Source organism: Lepidochelys kempii, chromosome 22 (assembly GCF_965140285.1).
Source record: "Lepidochelys kempii isolate rLepKem1 chromosome 22, rLepKem1.hap1, whole genome shotgun sequence".
NCBI classification, from domain to species: domain Eukaryota; kingdom Metazoa; phylum Chordata; order Testudines; family Cheloniidae; genus Lepidochelys; species Lepidochelys kempii.
In genome coordinates this window covers 517,656-536,702 of record NC_136401.1, presented here as the reverse complement: position 1 = coordinate 536,702, position 19,047 = coordinate 517,656, and positions in this window count along the sequence as shown.

Sequence of the window (19,047 nt, the reverse complement as noted above, 5' to 3'; positions counted from 1 at the left end):
CAATACAAAACCAAACACACACACAAATACCTTCTCCTCCAACAGTACTCCCACTCAAACTCCCCTGTTTACAGCTCTGTTTGATAGCTCCTGTGCCGCTGCCTGACTGGCTGCAACCTTATAGGACCCCTAGTCAGGGAAGCCCCGCGCACTAATCAGGGCTCAGCTTCTTTCCCAGCACAAAGCCCCTCCAAGCCTCAACACATACAGATACTACCAATACAAAACCAAACACACACAAATACCTTCTCCTCCAACAGAACTCCCACTCAAACTCCCCTGTTTACATCTCTGTGTGCTAGCTCCTGTGCCGCTGCCTGACTGGCTGCTACCTTTATAGGACCCCTAGTCAGGGAAGCCCCGCCCACTAATCAGGGCTCAGCTTCTGTCCCAGCACAAAGCCCCTACACATAGAGATACTAACAATACAAAACCAAACACACACAAATACCTTCTCCTCCAAAAGAATTCCCACTCAAACTCCCCTGTTTACAGCTCTGTTGGCTAGCTCCTGTGCTGCTGCAGCTGTCTGTGCCGCTACCTGACTGGCTGCTACCTTTATAGGACCCCTAGTCAGTGAAGCCCCGCCCCCCAATCAGGGGTCAGCTTCTGTCTCAGCACAAAGCCCCTACACACACAGATACTACCAATACAAAACCAAACACACACAAATACCTTCTACTCCGACAGTACTCCCACTCAAACTCCCCTGTTTACAGCTCTGTTTGTTAGCTCCTGTGCCGCTGCCTGACTGGCTGCAACCTTTATAGGACCCCTAGTCAGGGAAGCCCCGCCCCCTAATCAGGGCTCAGCTTCTCTCCCAGCACAAAGCCCCGACACATACAAATACCAATACAAAACCAAACACACACAAATACCTTCTCCTCCAACAGAACTCCCACTCAAACTCCCCTGTTTACAGCTCTGTTTGCTAGCTCCTGTGCCGCTGCAGCTGTCTGTGCCGCTGCCTGACTGGCTGCTACCTTTATAGGACCCCTAGTCAGTCAAGCCCCGCCCCCTAATCAGGGCTCAGCTTCTCTCCCAGCACAAAGCCCCTACACATACAGATACTACCAATACAAAACCAAACACACACAAATACCTTCTCCTCCAACAGAACTCCCACTCAAACTCCCCTGTTTACAGCTCTGTTTGCTAGCTCCTGTGCCGCTGCAGCTGTCTGTGCCGCTGCCTGACTGGCTGCTACCTTTATAGGACCCCTAGTCAGTGAAGCCCCGCCCCCTAATCAGGGCTCAGCTACTCTCCCAGCACAAAGCCCCTACACATACAGATACTAACAATACAAAACCAATGACACACAAATACCTTCTCCTCCCACTCAAACTCCCCGTTTACAGCTCTGTTTGCTCGCTCCTGTGCCGCTGCAGCTGTCTGTGCCGCTGCCTGACTGGCTGCTACCTTTATAGGACCCCTAGTCAGGAAAGCCCCGCCCCCTAATCAGGGCTCAGCTTCTCTCCCAGCACAAAGCCCCTACACATACAGATACTAACAATACAAAACCAAACACACACAAATACCTTCTCCTCCAAAAGAACTCCCACTCAAACTCCCCTGTTTACAGCTCTGTTTGCTAGCTCCTGTGCCGCTGCAGCTGTCTGTGCCGGTGCCTGACTGGCTGCTACCTTTATAGGACCCCTAGTCAGTGAAGCCCCGCCCCCTAATCAGGGCTCAGCTTCTCTCCCAGCACAAAGCCCCTACACATACAGATACTAAGAATACAAAACCAAACACACACAAATACCTTCTCCTCCAACAGAACTCCCACTCAAACTCCCCTGTTTACAGCTCTGTTTGCTAGCTCCTGTGCCGCTGCAGCTGTCTGTGCGGCTGCCTGACTGGCTGCTACGTTTATAGGACCCCTAGTCAGGGAAGCCCCACCCACTAATCAGGGCTCAGCTTCTCTCCCAGCACAAAGCCCCTCCAAGCCTCTACACATACAGATACTACCAATACAAAACCAAACACACACAAATACCTTCTCCTCCCACTCGAACTCTCCGTTTACAGCTCTGTTTGCTAGCTCCTGTGCCGCTGCCTGACTGGCTGCTACCTTTATAGGACCCCTAGTCAGGAAAGCCCCGCCCCCTAATCAGGGCGCAGCTTCTGTCCCAGCACAAAGCCCCGACACATACAGATACTAACAATACAAAACCAAACACACACAAATACCTTCTCCTCCAACAGAACTCTCACTCCAACTCCCCTGTTTAGAGCTCTGTTTGCTAGCTCCTGTGCCGCTGCAGCTGTCTGTGCCGCTGCCTGACTGGCTGATACCTTTCTAGGACCCCTAGTAAGTGAAGCCCCGCCCCCTAATCACGGCTCAGCTTCTCTCCCAGCACAAAGCCCCTTCACATACAGATACTAACAATACAAAACCAAACACACACAAATACCTTCTCCTCCAAAAGAACTCCCACTCAAACTCCCCTGTTTACAGCTCTGTTTGCTAGCTCCTGTGCTGCTGCAGCTGTCTGTGCCGCTACCTGACTGGCTGCTACCTTTATAGGACCCCTAGTCAGTGAAGCCCCGCCCCCCAATCAGGGCTCAGCTTCTGTCTCAGCACAAAGCCCCTACACACACAGATACTACCAATACAAAGCCAAACACACACAAATACCTTCTACTCCGACAGTACTCCCACTCAAACTCCCCTGTTTACAGCTCTGTCTGGTAGCTCCTGTGCCGCTGCCTGACTGGCTGCAACCTTTATAGGACCCCTAGTCAGGGAAGCCCCGCCCCCTAATCAGGGCTCAGCTTCTCTCCCAGCACAAAGCCCCTACACATACAGATACCACCAATACAAAACCAAACACACACAAATACCTTCTCCTCCAAAACAACTCCCACTCAAACTCCCCTGTTTACAGCTCTGTTTGCTAGCTCCTGTGCCGCTGCAGCTGTCTGTGCCGCTGCCTGATTGGCTGCTACGTTTATAGGACCCCTAGTCAGGGAAGCCCCACCCCCTAATCAGGGCTCAGCTTCTCACCCAGCACAAAGCCCCGACACATACAAATACCAATACAAAACCAAACACACACAAATACCTTCTAATCCAACAGAACTCCAACTCAAACCCCCCTGTTTACAGCTCTGTTTGCTAGCTCCTGTGCCGCTGCAGCTGTCTGTGCCGCTGCCTGACTGGCTGCTACCTTTATAGGACCCCTAGTCAGTGAAGCCCCGCCCCCTAATCAGGGCTCAGCTACTCTCCCAGCACAAAGCCCCTACACATACAGATACTAACAATACAAAACCAAACACACACAAATACCTTCTCCTCCAAAAGAACTCCCACTCAAACTCCCCTGTTTACAGCTCTGTTTGCTAGCTCCTGTGCTGCTGCAGCTGTCTGTGCCACTACCTGACTGGCTGCTACCTTTATAAGACCCCTAGTCAGTGAAGCCCCGCCCCCTAATCAGGGCTCAGCTTCTGTCTCAGCACAAAGCCCCTACACACACACATACTACCAATACAAAACCAAACACACACAAAAACCTTCTACTCCAACAGTACTCCCACTCAAACTCCCCTGTTTACAGCTCTGTTTGATAGCTCCTGTGCCGCTGCCTGACTGGCTGCAACCTTTATAGGACCCCTAGTCAGGGAAGCCCCGCCCCCCAATCAGGGCTCAGCTTCTGTCTCAGCACAAAGCCCCTACACACACAGATACTACCAATACAAAACCAAACACACACAAATACCTTCTACTCCGACAGTACTCCCACTCAAACCCCCCTGTTTACAGCTCTGTTTGCTAGCTCCTGTGCCGCTGCAGCTGTCTGTGCCGCTGCCTGACTCTCTGCTACCTTTATAGGACCCCTAGTCAGTCAAGCCCCGCCCCCTAATCAGGGGTCAGCTTCTCTCCCAGCACAAAGCCTCTACACATACAGATACTACCAATACAAAACCAAACACACACAAATACCTTCTCCTCCAACAGTACTCCCACTCAAACTCCCCTGTTTACAGCTCTGTTTGCTAGCTCCTGTGCCGCTGCCTGACTGGCTGCTACCTTTATAGGACCCCTAGTCAGGAAAGCCCCGCCCCTAATCAGGGCTCAGCTTCTCTCCCAGCACAAAGCCCCTACACATACAGATACTAACAATACAAAACCAAACACACACAAGTACCTTCTCCTCCAAAAGAACTCCCACTCAAACTCCCCTGTTTACAGCTCCGTTTGCTAGCTCCTGTGCTGCTGCAGCTGTCTGTGCCACTACCTGACTGGCTGCTACCTTTATAGGACCCCTAGTCAGTGAAGCCCCGCCCCCTAATCAGGGCTCAGCTTCTGTCTCAGCACAAAGCCCCTACACACACACATACTACCAATACAAAACCAAACACACACAAATACCTTCTACTCCAACAGTATTCCCACTCAAACTCCCCTGTTTACAGCTCTGTTTGATAGCTCCTGTGCCGCTGCCTGACTGGCTGCAACCTTTATAGGACCCCTAGTCAGGGAAGCCCTGCCCCCTAATCAGGGCTCAGCTTCTCTCCCAGCACAAAGCCCCTACACATACAGATACTACCAATACAAAACCAAACACACACAGATACCTTCTCCTCCAACAGAACTCCCACTCAAACTCCCCTGTTTACAGCTCTGTTTGCTAGCTCCTGTGCCGCTGCAGCTGTCTGTGCCGCTGCCTGACTGGCTGCTACCTTTATAGGACCCCTAGTCAGTCAAGCCCCGCCCCCTAATCAGGGGTCAGCTTCTCTCCCAGCACAAAGCCCCTACACATACAGATACTACCAATACAAAACCAAACACACACAAATACCTTCTCCTCCAACAGAACTCCCACTCAAACTCCCCTGTTTACAGCTCTGTTTGCTAGCTCCTGTGCCGCTGCAGCTGTCTGTGCCGCTGCCTGACTGGCTGCTACCTTTATAGGACCCCTAGTCAGTGAAGCCCCGCCCCCTAATCAGAGCTCAGATACTCTCCCAGCACAAAGCCCCTACACATACAGATACTAACAATACAAAACCAATGACACACAAATACCTTCTCCTCCCACTCAAACTCCCGTTTACAGCTCTGTTTGCTAGCTCCTGTGCCGCTGCAGCTGTCTGTGCCGCTGCCTGACTGGCTGCTACCTTTATAGGACCCCTAGTCAGTCAAGCCCCGCCCCCTAATCAGGGGTCAGCTTCTCTCCCAGCACAAAGCCCCTACACATACAGATACTACCAATACAAAACCAAACACACACACAAATACCTTCTCCTCCAACAGTACTCCCACTCAAACTCCCCTGTTTACAGCTCTGTTTGATAGCTCCTGTGCCGCTGCCTGACTGGCTGCAACCTTATAGGACCCCTAGTCAGGGAAGCCCCGCGCACTAATCAGGGCTCAGCTTCTTTCCCAGCACAAAGCCCCTCCAAGCCTCTACACATACAGATACTACCAATACAAAACCAAACACACACAAATACCTTCTCCTCCAACAGAACTCCCACTCAAACTCCCCTGTTTACATCTCTGTGTGCTAGCTCCTGTGCCGCTGCCTGACTGGCTGCTACCTTTATAGGACCCCTAGTCAGGGAAGCCCCGCCCACTAATCAGGGCTCAGCTTCTGTCCCAGCACAAAGCCCCTACACATAGAGATACTAACAATACAAAACCAAACACACACAAATACCTTCTCCTCCAAAAGAATTCCCACTCAAACTCCCCTGTTTACAGCTCTGTTGGCTAGCTCCTGTGCTGCTGCAGCTGTCTGTGCCGCTACCTGACTGGCTGCTACCTTTATAGGACCCCTAGTCAGTGAAGCCCCGCCCCCCAATCAGGGGTCAGCTTCTGTCTCAGCACAAAGCCCCTACACACACAGATACTACCAATACAAAACCAAACACACACAAATACCTTCTCCTCCAACAGAACTCCCACTCAAACTGCCCTGTTTACAGCTCTGTTTGCTAGCTCCTGTGCCGCTGCCTGACTGGCTGCTACCTTTATAGGACCCCTAGTCAGGGAAGCCCCGCCCCCTAATCAGGGCTCAGCTTCTCTCCCAGCACAAAGCCCCTGCACATACAGATACCACCAATACAAAACCAAACACACACAAGTACCTTCTCCTCCAACAGAACTCCCACTCAAACTCCCCTGTTTACAGCTCTGTTTGCTAGCTCCTGTGCCGCTGCCTGACTGGCTGCTACCTTTATAGGACCCCTAGTCAGTGAAGCCCCGCCCCCTAATCAGGGCTCAGCTTCTCTCCCAGCACAAAGGCCCTGCACATACAGATACCACCTATACAAAACCAAACACACACAAGTACCTTCTCCTCCAACAGAACTCCCACTCATACTCCCCTGTTTACAGCTCTGTTGGCTAGCTCCTCTGCCACTGCAGCATCTGTGCCGCTGCCTGACTGGCTGCTACCTTTATAGGACCCCTAGTCAGGGAAGCCCCGCCCCCTAATCAGGGCTCAGATTCTCTCCCAGCACAAAGCCCCTCCACATACAGATACTACCAATACAAAATCAAACACCCACAAATACCTTCTCCTCCAACAGAACTCCCACTCAAACTCCCCTGTTTACAGCTCTGTTGGCTAGCTCCTGTGCCGCTGCCTGACTGGCTGCTACCTTTATTGGACCCCTAGTCAGGGAAGCCCCGCCCCCTAATAAGGGCTCAGCTTCTCTACCAGCACAAAGCCCCTACACATACAGATACTAACAATACAAAACCAAACACACACAAATACCTTCTCCTCCACCAGAACTCCCACTCAAACTCCCCTGTTTACAGCTCTGTTTGCTAGCTCCTGTGCCGCTGCAGCTGTCTGTGCGGCTGCCTGACTGGCTGCTACCTTTATAGGACCCGTAGGCAGTGAAGCCCCGCCCCCTAATCAGGGCTCAGCTTCTCTCCCAGCACAAAGCCCCTACACATACAGATACTACCAATACAAAACCAAACACACACAAATACCTTCTCCTCCAACAGAACTCCCACTCAAACTCCCCTGTTTACAGCTCTGTTTGCTAGCTCCTGTGCCGCTGCCTGACTGGCTGCTACCTTTATAGGACCCGTAGGCAGTGAAGCCCCGCCCCCTTATCAGGGCTCAGCTTCTGTCCCAGCACAAAGCCCGTACACACACAGATACTACCAATACAAAACCAAACACACACAAATACCTTCTCCTCCAACAGAACTCCCACTCAAACTCCCCTGTTTACAGCTCTGTTTGCTAGCTCCTGCTCCGCTGCCTGACTGGCTGCTACCTTTATAGGACCCCTAGTCAGGGAAGCCCCGCCCCCTAATCACGGCTCAGCTTCTCTCCCAGCACAAAGCCCCTACACATACAGATACTACCAATACAAAACCAAACACACACACAAATACCTTCTCCACCAACAGAACTCCCACTCAAACTCCCCTGTTTACAGCTCTGTTTGCTAGCTCCTGTGCCGCTGCCTGACTGGCTGCTACCTTTATAGGACCCCTAGTCAGTGAAGCCCCGCCCCCTAATCAGGGCTCAGCTGCTCTCCCAGCACAAAGGCCCTGCACATACAGATACCACCAATACAAAACCAAACACACACAAATACCTTCTCCTCCAACAGAACTCCCACTCATACTCCCCTGTTTACAGCTCTGTTGGCTAGCTCCTGAGCCGCTGCAGCTGTCTGTGCCGCTGCCTGACTTGCTGCTACCTTTATAGGACCCCAGTCAGTGAAGCCCCGCCCCCTAATCAGGGCTCATCTTCTCTCCCAGCACAAAGCCTCTACACATACAGATACTACCGATACAAAACCAAACACACACAAATACCTTCTCCTCCAACAGAACTCCCACTCAAACTCCCCTGTTTACAGCTCTGTTTGCTAGCTCCTGTGCCGCTGCCTGACTGGCTGCTACCTTTATAGGACCCCTAGTCAGGGAAGCCCCGCCCCCTAATCAGGACTCAGCTTCTCTCCCAGCACAAAGCCCCTCCAAGCCTCTACACATACAGATACCACCAATACAAAACCAAACACACACACAAATACCTTTTCCTCCAACAGAACTCCCACTCAAACTCCGCTGTTTACAGCTCTGTTTGCTAGCTCCTGTGCCGCTGCCTGACTGGCTGCTTCCTTTATAGGACCCCTACTCAGTCAAGCCCCGCCCCCTAATCAGGGCTCAGCTTCTCTCCCAGCACAAAGCCCCTGCACATACAGATACAACCAATACAAAACCAAACACACACACAAATACCTTTTCCTCCAACAGAACTCCCACTCAAACTCCCCTGTTTACAGCTCTGTTTGCTAGCTCCTGTGCCGCTGCAGCTGTCTGTGCCGCTGCCTGACTGGTTGCTACCTTTATAGGACCCGTAGGCAGTGAAGCCCCGCCCCCTTATCAGGGCTCAGCTTCTGTCCCAGCACAAAGCCCCTACACATACAGATACTACCAATACAAAACAAAACACACACAAATACCTTCTCCTCCAACAGAACTCCCACTGAAACTCCCCTGTTTACAGCTCTGTTTGCTAGCTCCTGTGCCGCTGCAGCTGTCTGTGCGGCTGCCTGACTGGCTGCTACCTTTATAGGACCCGTAGGCAGTGAAGCCCCGCCCCCTAATCAGGGCTCAGCTTCTCTCCCAGCACAAAGCCCCTACACACACAGATACTACCAATACAAAACAAAACACACACAAATACCTTCTCCTCCAACAGAACTCCCACTCAAACTCCCCTGTTTACAGCTCTGTTTGCTAGCTCCTGCTCCGCTGCCTGACTGGCTGCTACCTTTATAGGACCCCTAGTCAGGGAAGCCCCGCCCCCTAATCACGGCTCAGCTTCTCTCCCAGCACAAAGCCCCTACACATACAGATACTACCGATACAAAACCAAACACACACACAAATACCTTCTCCTCCAACAGAACTCCCACTCAAACTCCCCTGTTTACAGCTCTGTTTGCTAGCTCCTGTGCCGCTGCCTGACTGGCTGCTACCTTTATTGGACCCCTAGTCAGGGAAGCCCCGCCCCCTAATAAGGGCTCAGCTTCTCTCCCAGCACAAAGCCCCTACACATACAGATACCACCAATACAAAACCCAACACACACAAATACCTTCTCCTCCAACAGAACTCCCACTCAAACTCCCCTGTTTACACCTCTGTTTGCTAGCTCCTGTGCCGCTGCAGCTGTCTGTGCCGCTGCCTGATTGGCTGCTACCTTTATAGGACCCCTAGTCAGTGAAGCCCCGCCCCCTAATCAGGGCTCAGCTTCTCTCCCAGCACAAAGCCCCTGCACATACAGATACCACCAATACAAAACCAAACACACACAGGTACCTTCTCCTCCAACAGAACTCCCACTCAAACTCCCCTGTTTACAGCTCTGTTGGCTAGCTCCTGTGCCGCTGCAGCTGTCTGTGCCGCTGCCTGACTTGCTGCTACCTTTATAGGACCCCAGTCAGTGAAGCCCCGCCCCCTAATCAGGGCTCATCTTCTCTCCCAGCAGAAAGCTTCTACACATACAGATACTACCGATACAAAACCAAACACACACAAATACCTTCTCTTCCAACAGAACTCCCACTCAAACTCCCCTGTTTACAGCTCTGTTGGCTAGCTCCTGTGCCGCTGCCTGACTGGCTGCTACCTTTATTGGACCCCTAGTCAGGGAAGCCCCGCCCCCTAATAAGGGCTCAGCTTCTCTCCCAGCACAAAGCCCCTACACATACAGATACCACCAATACAAAACCAAACACACACAAATACCTTCTCCTCCAACAGAACTCCCACTCAAACTCCCCTGTTTACACCTCTGTTTGCTAGCTCCTGTACCGCTGCAGCTGTCTGTGCCGCTGCCTGATTGGCTGCTACCTTTATAGGACCCCAGTCAGTTAAGCCCCGCCCCCTAATCAGGGCTCATCTTCTCTCCCAGCAGAAAGTCTCTGCACATACAGATACTACCGATACAAAACCAAACACACACAGATACCTTCTACTCCAACAGAACTCCCACTCAAACTCCCCTGTTTACAGCTCTGTTTGATAGCTCCTGTGCCGCTGCCTGACTGGCTGCTACCTTTATAGGACCCCTAGCCAGGGAAGCCCCGCCCCCTAATCAGGGCTCAGCTTCTCTCCCAGGACAAGGACCCTACACATACAGATACCACCAATACAAAACCAAACACACACAAGTACCTTCTACTCCAACAGAACTCCCACTCAAACTCCCATGTTTACAGCTCTGTTTTCTAGCTCCTGTGCCGCTGCAGCTGTCTGTGCCGCTGCCTGACTGGCTGCTACCTTTATAGGACCCCTAGTCAGCGAAGCCCCGCCCCCTAATCAGGACTCAGCTTCTCTCCCAGCACAAAGCCCCTCCAAGCCTCTACACATACAGATACCACCAATACAAAACCAAACACACACACAAATACCTTTTCCTCCAACAGAACTCCCACTCAAACTCCGCTGTTTACAGCTCTGTTTGCTAGCTCCTGTGCCGCTGCCGGACTGGCTGCTACCTTTATAGGACCCCTACTCAGTCAAGCCCCGCCCCCTAATCAGGGCTCAGCTTCTCTCCCAGCACAAATGCCCTGCACATACAGATACCACCAATACAAAACCAAACACACACAAGTACCTTCTCCTCCAACAGAACTCCCACTCAAACTCCCCTGTTTACAGCTCTGTTTGCTAGCTCCTGTGCCGCTGCCTGACTGGCTGCTACCTTTATAGGACCCCTAGTCAGTGAAGCCCCGCCCCCTAATCAGGGCTCAGCTTCTCTCCCAGCACAAAGGCCCTGCACATACAGATACCACCAGTACAAAACCAAACACACACAAGTACCTTCTCCTCCAACAGAACTCCCACTCATACTCCCCTGTTTACAGCTCTGTTGGCTAGCTCCTCTGCCACTGCAGCATCTGTGCCGCTGCCTGACTGGCTGCTACCTTTATAGGACCCCTAGTCAGGGAAGCCCCGCCCCCTAATCAGGGCTCATCTTCTCTCCCAGCACAAAGCCTCTACACATACAGATACTACCGATACAAAACCAAACACACACAAATACCTTCTCCTCCAACAGAACTCCCACTCAAACTCCCCTGTTTACAGCTCTGTTTGCTAGCTCCTGTGCCGCTGCCTGACTGGCTGCTACCTTTATAGGACCCCTAGTCAGGGAAGCCCCGCCCCCTAATCAGGACTCAGCTTCTCTCCCAGCACAAAGCCCCTCCAAGCCTCTACACATACAGATACCACCAATACAAAACCAAACACACACACAAATACCTTTTCCTCCAACAGAACTCCCACTCAAACTCCCCTGTTTACAGCTCTGTTTGCTAGCTCCTGTGCCGCTGCAGCTGTCTGTGCCGCTGCCTGACTGGTTGCTACCTTTATAGGACCCCTAGTCAGTGAAGCCCCGCCCCCTAATCAGGGCTCAGCTTCTGTCCCAGCACAAAGCCCCTACACATACAGATACTACCAATACAAAACAAAACACACACAAATACCTTCTCCTCCAACAGAACTCCCACTGAAACTCCCCTGTTTACAGCTCTGTTTGCTAGCTCCTGTGCCGCTGCAGCTGTCTGTGCGGCTGCCTGACTGGCTGCTACCTTTATAGGACCCGTAGGCAGTGAAGCCCCGCCCCCTAATCAGGGCTCAGCTTCTCTCCCAGCACAAAGCCCCTACACATACAGATACTACCAATACAAAACCAAACACACACAAATACCTTCTCCTCCAACAGAACTCCCACTCAAACTCCCCTGTTTACAGCTCTGTTTGCTAGCTCCTGTGCCGCTGCCTGACTGGCTGCTACCTTTATAGGACCCGTAGGCAGTGAAGCCCCGCCCCCTAATCAGGGCTCAGCTTCTGTCCCAGCACAAAGCCCCTACACACACAGATACTACCAATACAAAACCAAACACACACAAATACCTTCTGCTCCAACAGAACTCCCACTCAAACTCCCCTGTTTACAGCTCTGTTTGCTAGCTCCTGTGCCGCTGCCTGACTGGCTGCTACCTTTATAGGACCCGTAGGCAGTGAAGCCCCGCCCCCTAATCAGGGCTCAGCTTCTGTCCCAGCACAAAGCCCCTACACACACAGATACTACCAATACAAAACCAAACACACACAAATACCTTCTCCTCCAACAGAACTCCCACTCAAACTCCCCTGTTTACAGCTCTGTTTGCTAGCTCCTGTGCCGCTGCAGCTGTCTGTGCCGCTGCCTGACTGGCTGCTACCTTTATTGGACCCCTAGTCAGGGAAGCCCCGCCCCCTAATAAGGGCTCAGCTTCTCTCCCAGCACAAAGCCCCTACACATACAGATACCACCAATACAAAACCAAACACACACAAATACCATCTCCTCCAACAGAACTCCCACTCAAACTCCCCTGTTTACAGCTCTGTTTGCTAGCTCCTGCTCCGCTGCCTGACTGGCTGCTACCTTTATAGGACCCCTAGTCAGGGAAGCCCCGCCCCCTAATCACGGCTCAGCTTCTCTCCCAGCACAAAGCCCCTACACATACAGATACTACCAATACAAAACCAAACACACACACAAATACCTTCTCCACCAACAGAACTCCCACTCAAACTCCCCTGTTTACAGCTCTGTTTGCTAGCTCCTGTGCCGCTGCCTGACTGGCTGCTACCTTTATAGGACCCCTACTCAGTCAAGCCCCGCCCCCTAATCAGGGCTCAGCTTCTCTCCCAGCACAAAGCCCCTGCACATACAGATACAACCAATACAAAACCAAACACACACACAAATACCTTTTCCTCCAACAGAACTCCCACTCAAACTCCCCTGTTTACAGCTCTGTTTGCTAGCTCCTGTGCCGCTGCAGCTGTCTGTGCCGCTGCCTGACTGGTTGCTACCTTTATAGGACCCGTAGGCAGTGAAGCCCCGCCCCCTTATCAGGGCTCAGCTTCTGTCCCAGCACAAAGCCCCTACACATACAGATACTACCAATACAAAACAAAACACACACAAATACCTTCTCCTCCAACAGAACTCCCACTGAAACTCCCCTGTTTACAGCTCTGTTTGCTAGCTCCTGTGCCGCTGCAGCTGTCTGTGCGGCTGCCTGACTGGCTGCTACCTTTATAGGACCCGTAGGCAGTGAAGCCCCGCCCCCTAATCAGGGCTCAGCTTCTCTCCCAGCACAAAGCCCCTACACACACAGATACTACCAATACAAAACCAAACACACACAAATACCTTCTCCTCCAACAGAACTCCCACTCAAACTCCCCTGTTTACAGCTCTGTTTGCTAGCTCCTGCTCCGCTGCCTGACTGGCTGCTACCTTTATAGGACCCCTAGTCAGGGAAGCCCCGCCCCCTAATCACGGCTCAGCTTCTCTCCCAGCACAAAGCCCCTACACATACAGATACTACCGATACAAAACCAAACACACACACAAATACCTTCTCCTCCAACAGAACTCCCACTCAAACTCCCCTGTTTACAGCTCTGTTTGCTAGCTCCTGTGCCGCTGCCTGACTGGCTGCTACCTTTATAGGACCCCTAGTCAGGGAAGCCCCGCCCCCTAATCACGGCTCAGCTTCTCTCCCAGCACAAAGCCCCTGCACATACAGATACCACCAATACAAAACCAAACACACACAGGTACCTTCTCCTCCAACAGAACTCCCACTCAAACTCCCCTGTTTACAGCTCTGTTTGCTAGCTCCTGTGCCGCTGCAGCTGTCTGTGCCGCTGCCTGACTTGCTGCTACCTTTATAGGACCCCAGTCAGTGAAGCCCCGCCCCCTAATCAGGGCTCATCTTCTCTCCCAGCAGAAAGCTTCTACACATACAGATACTACCGATACAAAACCAAACACACACAAATACCTTCTCCTCCAACAGAACTCCCACTCAAACTCCCCTGTTTACAGCTCTGTTGGCTAGCTCCTGTGCCGCTGCCTGACTGGCTGCTACCTTTATTGGACCCCTAGTCAGGGAAGCCCCGCCCCCTAATAAGGGCTCAGCTTCTCTCCCAGCACAAAGCCCCTACACATACAGATACCACCAATACAAAACCAAACACACACAAATACCTTCTCCTCCAACAGAACTCCCACTCAAACTCCCCTGTTTACACCTCTGTTTGCTAGCTCCTGTACCGCTGCAGCTGTCTGTGCCGCTGCCTGATTGGCTGCTACCTTTATAGGACCCCAGTCAGTTAAGCCCCGCCCCCTAATCAGGGCTCATCTTCTCTCCCAGCAGAAAGCCTCTACACATACAGATACTACCGATACAAAACCAAACACACACAGATACCTTCTACTCCAACAGAACTCCCACTCAAACTCCCCTGTTTACAGCTCTGTTTGATAGCTCCTGTGCCGCTGCCTGACTGGCTGCTACCTTTATAGGACCCCTAGCCAGGGAAGCCCCGCCCCCTAATCAGGGCTCAGCTTCTCTCCCAGGACAAGGACCCTACACATACAGATACCACCAATACAAAACCAAACACACACAAGTACCTTCTACTCCAACAGAACTCCCACTCAAACTCCCATGTTTACAGCTCTGTTTTCTAGCTCCTGTGCCGCTGCAGCTGTCTGTGCCGCTGCCTGACTGGCTGCTACCTTTATAGGACCCCTAGTCAGCGAAGCCCCGCCCCCTAATCAGGACTCAGCTTCTCTCCCAGCACAAAGCCCCTCCAAGCCTCTACACATACAGATACCACCAATACAAAACCAAACACACACACAAATACCTTTTCCTCCAACAGAACTCCCACTCAAACTCCGCTGTTTACAGCTCTGTTTGCTAGCTCCTGTGCCGCTGCCTGACTGGCTGCTACCTTTATAGGACCCCTACTCAGTCAAGCCCCGCCCCCTAATCAGGGCTCAGCTTCTCTCCCAGCACAAATGCCCTGCACATACAGATACCACCAATACAAAACCAAACACACACAAGTACCTTCTCCTCCAACAGAACTCCCACTCAAACTCCCCTGTTTACAGCTCTGTTTGCTAGCTCCTGTGCCGCTGCCTGACTGGCTGCTACCTTTATAGGACCCCTAGTCAGTGAAGCCCCGCCCCCTAATCAGGGCTCAGCTTCTCTCCCAGCACAAAGGCCCTGCACATACAGATACCACCAGTACAAAACCAAACACACACAAGTACCTTCTCCTCCAACAGAACTCCCACTCATACTCCCCTGTTTACAGCTCTGTTGGCTAGCTCCTCTGCCACTGCAGCATCTGTGCCGCTGCCTGACTGGCTGCTACCTTTATAGGACCCGTAGGCAGGGAAGCCCCGCCCCCTAATCAGGGCTCAGCTTCTCTCCCAGCACAAAGCCCCTACACATACAGATACTACCAATACAAAACCAAACACACACAAATACCTTCTCCTCCAACAGAACTCCCACTCAAACTCCCCTGTTTACAGCTCTGTTTGCTAGCTCCTGTGCCGCTGCCTGACTGGCTGCTACCTTTATAGGACCCGTAGGCAGTGAAGCCCCGCCCCCTTATCAGGGCTCAGCTTCTGTCCCAGCACAAAGCCCGTACACACACAGATACTACCAATACAAAACCAAACACACACAAATACCTTCTCCTCCAACAGAACTCCCACTCAAACTCCCCTGTTTACAGCTCTGTTTGCTAGCTCCTGCTCCGCTGCCTGACTGGCTGCTACCTTTATAGGACCCCTAGTCAGGGAAGCCCCGCCCCCTAATCACGGCTCAGCTTCTCTCCCAGCACAAAGCCCCTACACATACAGATACTACCAATACAAAACCAAACACACACAAATACCTTCTCCACCAACAGAACTCCCACTCAAACTCCCCTGTTTACAGCTCTGTTGGCTAGCTCCTGTGCCGCTGCCTGACTGGCTGCTACCTTTATAGGACCCCTAGTCAGTGAAGCCCCGCCCCCTAATCAGGGCTCAGCTGCTCTCCCAGCACAAAGGCCCTGCACATACAGATACCACCAATACAAAACCAAACACACACAAGTACCTTCTCCTCCAACAGAACTCCCACTCATACTCCCCTGTTTACAGCTCTGTTGGCTAGCTCCTCTGCCACTGCAGCATCTGTGCCGCTGCCTGACTGGCTGCTACCTTTATAGGACCCCTGGTCAGTGAAGCCCCGCACCCTAATCAGGGCTCAGCTTCTATCCCAGCACAAAGCCTCTACACATACAGATACTACCGATACAAAACCAAACACACACAAATACCTTCTCCTCCAACAGAACTCCCACTCAAACTCCCCTGTTTACAGCTCTGTTGGCTAGCTCCTGTGCCGCTGCCTGACTGGCTGCTACCTTTATAGGACCCCTAGTCAGGGAAGCCCCGCCCCCTAATCAGGACTCAGCTTCTCTCCCAGCACAAAGCCCCTCCAAGCCTCTACACATACAGATACCACCAATACAAAACCAAACACACACACAAATACCTTTTCCTCCAACAGAACTCCCACTCAAACTCCCCTGTTTACAGCTCTGTTTGCTAGCTCCTGTGCCGCTGCCTGACTGGTTGCTACCTTTATAGGACCCCTAGTCAGTGAAGCCCCGCCCCCTAATCAGGGCTCAGCTTCTGTCCCAGCACAAAGCCCCTACACATACAGATACTACCAATACAAAACAAAACACACACAAATACCTTCTCCTCCAACAGAACTCCCACTGAAACTCCCCTGTTTACAGCTCTGTTTGCTAGCTCCTGTGCCGCTGCAGCTGTCTGTGCGGCTGCCTGACTGGCTGCTACCTTTATAGGACCCGTAGGCAGTGAAGCCCCGCCCCCTAATCAGGGCTCAGCTTCTCTCCCAGCACAAAGCCCCTACACATACAGATACTACCAATACAAAACCAAACACACACAAATACCTTCTCCTCCAACAGAACTCCCACTCAAACTCCCCTGTTTACAGCTCTGTTTGCTAGCTCCTGTTCCGCTGCCTGACTGGCTGCTACCTTTATAGGACCCGTAGGCAGTGAAGCCCCGCCCCCTAATCAGGGCTCAGCTTCTGTCCCAGCACAAAGCCCCTACACACACAGATACTACCAATACAAAACCAAACACACACAAATACCTTCTGCTCCAACAGAACTCCCACTCAAACTCCCCTGTTTACAGCTCTGTTTGCTAGCTCCTGTGCCGCTGCCTGACTGGCTGCTACCTTTATAGGACCCGTAGGCAGTGAAGCCCCGCCCCCTAATCAGGGCTCAGCTTCTGTCCCAGCACAAAGCCCCTACACACACAGATACTACCAATACAAAACCAAACACACACAAATACCTTCTCCTCCAACAGAACTCCCACTCAAACTCCCCTGTTTACAGCTCTGTTTGCTAGCTCCTGTGCCGCTGCAGCTGTCTGTGCCGCTGCCTGACTGGCTGCTACCTTTATTGGACCCCTAGTCAGGGAAGCCCCGCCCCCTAATAAGGGCTCAGCTTCTCTCCCAGCACAAAGCCCCTACACATACAGATACCACCAATACAAAACCAAACACACACAAATACCATCTCCTCCAACAGAACTCCCACTCAAACTCCCCTGTTTACACGTCTGTTTGCTAGCTCCTGTGCCGCTGCAGCTGTCTGTGCCGCTGCCTGATTGGCTGCTACCTTTATAGGACCCCAGTCAGTTAAGCCCCGCCCCCTAATCAGGGCTCATCTTCTCTCCCAGCAGAAAGCCTCTACACATACAGATACTACCGATACAAAACCAAACACACACAGATACCTTCTACTCCAACAGAACTCCCACTCAAACTCCCCTGTTTACAGCTCTGTTTGATAGCTCCTGTGCCGCTGCCTGACTGGCTGCTACCTTTATAGGACCCCTAGCCAGGGAAGCCCCGCCCCCTAATCAGGGCTCAGCTTCTCTCCCAGGACAAAGACCCTACACATACAGATACCACCAATACAAAACCAAACACACACAAGTACCTTCTACTCCAACAGAACTCCCACTCAAACTCCCATGTTTACAGCTCTGTTTTCTAGCTCCTGTGCCGCTGCAGCTGTCTGTGCCGCTGCCTGACTGGCTGCTACCTTTATAGGACCCCTAGTCAGCGAAGCCCCGCCCCCTAATCAGGACTCAGCTTCTCTCCCAGCACAAAGCCCCTCCAAGCCTCTACACATACAGATACCACCAATACAAAACCAAACACACACACAAATACCTTTTCCTCCAACAGAACTCCCACTCAAACTCCGCTGTTTACAGCTCTGTTTGCTAGCTCCTGTGCCGCTGCCTGACTGGCTGCTTCCTTTATAGGACCCCTACTCAGTCAAGCCCCGCCCCCTAATCAGGGCTCAGCTTCTCTCCCAGCACAAAGCCCCTACACATACAGATATTAACAATACAAAACCAAACACACACAAATACCTTCTCCTCCACCAGAACTCCCACTCAAACTCCCCTGTTTACAGCTCTGTTTGATAGCTCCTGTGCCGCTGCCTGACTGGCTGCTACCTTTATAGGACCCCTAGTCAGTGAAGCCCCGCCCCCTAATCAGGGCTCAGCTTCTCTCCCAGCACAAATGCCCTGCACATACAGATACCACCAATACAAAACCAAACACACACAAGTACCTTCTCCTCCAACAGAACTCCCACTCATACTCCCCTGTTTACAGCTCTGTTGGCTAGCTCCTCTGCCACTGCAGCATCTGTGCCGCTGCCTGACTGGCTGCTACCTTTATAGGACCCCTGGTCAGTGAAGCCCCGCACCCTAATCAGGGCTCAGCTTCTCTCCCAACACAAAGCCCCTACACATACAGATACTACCAATACAAAACCAAACACACACAAATACCTTCTCCTCCAACAGAACTCCCACTCAAACTGCCCTGTTTACAGCTCTGTTTGCTAGCTCCTGTGCCGCTGCCTGACTGGCTGCTACCTTTATAGGACCCCTAGTCAGGGAAGCCCCGCCCCCTAATCAGGGCTCAGCTTCTCTCCCAGCACAAAGCCCCTGCACATACAGATACCACCAATACAAAACCAAACACACACAAGTACCTTCTCCTCCAACAGAACTCCCACTCAAACTGCCCTGTTTACAGCTCTGTTTGCTAGCTCCTGTGCCGCTGCCT